The sequence below is a fragment of the Monodelphis domestica genome, chromosome 4 (assembly GCF_027887165.1).
Source record: "Monodelphis domestica isolate mMonDom1 chromosome 4, mMonDom1.pri, whole genome shotgun sequence".
In the NCBI taxonomy this organism is placed as follows: domain Eukaryota; kingdom Metazoa; phylum Chordata; class Mammalia; order Didelphimorphia; family Didelphidae; genus Monodelphis; species Monodelphis domestica.
Genome location: NC_077230.1, coordinates 378,697,305 through 378,700,725, shown reverse-complemented (window position 1 = coordinate 378,700,725; position 3,421 = coordinate 378,697,305).

Here is a 3,421-nt window from a genome sequence, read left to right as displayed (position 1 = left end):
AGACCTCCCTTTCTTCCATGGCTACCTCTCTTTCACAGAAGTTCTGAGCATAGCAGAGCTCACAATGAAACTGAACCTTGGTGCAAGAGTCCAAGTCCTTCATTCCTCCTTCCCACATCCACACATACTAAAGAACCATTAACCCTTGCTTCAGATTAAAGGCCCATAGCTGAAACAGGCAGACATGCTCTCTCCATATGCCCCTGCTTTCTAGCCTTGGAGAGTCCCTGGCACAATCTCTCCACCAAATGGCAGCCATAAAGAGAGGGACTGTGTGGACTGAATGGCGAGAGTATCGGAAGCCTTACTTCCTAGCAAAAGTCAGGGATTCCTTGGAAGTCCAGATCAGGGACTCAAATTTCTCTTGGAGAACAAGAATTTCCTAGGCAATATAACTCTTGTCAAGGGAAGAGAATTTCCCAAACAGCCCCTGATGCTTGAGGAACAGTAGTAAGGAACAAAAACTGTGATGCCGGAGGAAGCAAGAGATCTGAACTTTCTACTCTTCTTTTAATATTTTCTTTTCCTCAATTATATGAAAAAATAATTTTTGACCTTCATTTTTTAAAAATTTGAGCTTTTTTCTCCCCCTCCCTCCTTCTCTTCCTCTTTCTCCAGGAGGCAAGCAATCTGATATAGATTCTACATGTGCAACAATGTAAAACATTTTTTCCATATTAGTCATTTTGTGGAAGAGACTTTGAAGGAACAACAACAATGAAGAAAAAGAAGAAGAAAGACTGTGAAATGTAGCATGTCTCAGTCTGCATTCAGATTCCATCAGCTCTTTCTCTAGAGACAGATGGCATTTTTTCATCTTGAGTCCTTGGGGATTGTCTTAGATCACTCACTGTATTGCTAAGAATAGTTGTCATTCACAATTGTTCATCATATAATATCATTGTTACTGTGTACACTGTTCTCCTGGTTCTGCCTCACTTTTCTCTGCATCAGGTCATGTAGGTGTTTCAGGTTTTTCAGAAATCACATTTTTAATCATCCTTCCTTCCTTCCTTCTTTCCTTCTTTCCTTCTTTCCTTCCTTCCTTCCTTCCTTCCTTCCTTCCTTCCTTCCTTCCTTCCTTCCTTCCTTCCTTCCTTCCTTCCTTCCTTTCTTTCTTTCTTTCTTTCTTTCTTTCTTTCTTTCTTTCTTTCTTTCTTTCTTTCTTCTTTCTTTCTTTTCTTTCTTTCTTCTTTCTTTCTTTCTTTCTTTTCTTTCTTTCTTTCTTTCTTTCTTCTTTCTTTCTTTCTTTCTTTCTTTCTTTCTTTCTTTCTTTCTTTCTTTCTTTCTCCTTCCATCTTAGAATCAATACTCTGTATTGGTTCCAAGGCAGAAGAACAGTAAGGGCTAGGCAATGAGGGTTAAGTGACTTGCCCAGGGTCACCTGACTAGGAAGAATCTGAAGTCAAATTGAACTCAGACCTCCCATCTCTAGGCTTTGCTCTCAATTCACTGAGCCATGTAGTTGCCCTCTTCTCATCATTTCCTATAGTATAATAGTATTCCATCACTACCATTATACCACAATTTATCAGCCATTCTCTCATTTTCCAGTTATTTGCCACCACAGAAGATATTTTTATCCAAACAAAATCCTTTCTCCTGTTTTTTAGACCTCGTTGGGATGTAGACCTAGTGGTGATATTGCTGGATCCAAAGATCTGCAAATGTTTTAAAGCCCTTTGGGCATAGCTGAACTTTGTGCTCTTGATGTTACTATGAATCATGTGGCCAGTGTGTGTATTTACATTGGGGACAAGGATGTGCTTCCTCCCTCTCAGCCCCACATAGGCTTCTCTTCTAAGGGGAATCCAAACAGAAATTACAGAGCTGGAGGACTTAAGATTCTATAGGAAGGGGGAACCCAATGGAGACAGAATTTGTTATTGTTTATGGGGCTTCTATGGGTCTTTTGTGTTTTCTCCATAGTTTGTGGCTCCTGTGAGTCTACATTTTCTTTGGGGAGGAATAAAGGTTATATTCTACTCTGTAAATGAATTGTCACCCTGAATGCTTGCATGGGATCCTGGGGAATCTCCTTATCTATATCTACAGAGACCTATATATGCCTCGGGCTGGGGGTAGTTCCCAGGGTTGTGATTGGTCTTGTGGGAGTCTAGAGGCCCAAGGCGCTGGACCACAAACTACATATAAAATATGGAGTGTGTGTGTTGTGTGTGTGTGTGTGTGTGTGTGTTGGGGGAACTGGATTAGGTGATCTCAAAGTCCCTTCTAATTCTAAATCCATGATGCAAAGTCATCATCTTGCCCCAAACCAGACCTCCTCTCAACCAGTAATTGCTAGCACCTATCAGCTAAACTCAAGCTTAAAAAAAAAATTATTCCTTAGTATCTCATACCTTCCCACCCCAGAGAAGGCATCACATGACAAAAAAAGATATGTGTGTGTGTGTGTATAGAGAGATTGATTATATCTTTCATGTTTCCATTTTTCAGTTCATTCTCTAGAAATGACATTCACAAGTTATTCTTCAGTATTAATTCTATAGTTGCATACAATTTCCTCTTGGTTCTACTCATTTCACTCTTCATTACTTCCTGTAGAGTTTCCTAAGTTTAAAAAAATTCACCTGCTCATTGTGTTTTACAGCACAGAAATATCCCATTGCAATCTCATATCGTAATTTGTCCAGCCATTTTCCCAGTTGATGGACATTCCCTCAATTTAACTCTGAGCTCCAGTCATAGCTTAGACCCTTTCTTCTCTCTTACATATCATTAAGTCTTGTCTTTCTTCCTTTTCTTCTAGTTCCTTTCTTTTTTCCCACAAGCCCTATCCTGGTGCAAGCTTTCATCACTTCTATGGATTATTGAAATAGAAAGCTTGACTCCTGTTTCCAGGCTTTCCCCTTCCAACTATCTTGCATACTAGGCTCTAGTTAAATAATTCCTCTGCTCTAAAACTTTCAAGTGCTCCCTAGTACCCTATTGGATCAATTCCTTGCTCCTCTGTTTGGATTGTCTACTCCTACCCACAACCCTACCTACCTAGTTCTTTCTCTCATTTCTTCCCAAGATCCTGACACCATCTCCTCAGGCCAGGTCTCTCTTATACATTAGAAAGAGCCCCTTTCTATGTGTATCCATACTTTGATAACTGCTTATTCTTCCTTCCAGACTTAGCCTTGTCCTCCACTTTTTCCATCTACTGGGCATGCTTCCAGGTGGCCTTCCTTGACTACCTAAGCATATTGTGAGGCTCTCTCTCCTCTGACACTGGTCAGTGCCATTTCCAACCTCCAATGTGACACTGGTGTGTCCCTCAGGACTCTCAAAGACTGGGTATGCATGAGGAATGGGGACTAGATAGACCACATCGTCTGCCAAGTACCTGGAGGGCTTTACCCTCTTGTTTTCCAGTATACACAAATCAATAAGCCAAAGGTACATTTCGTTACTA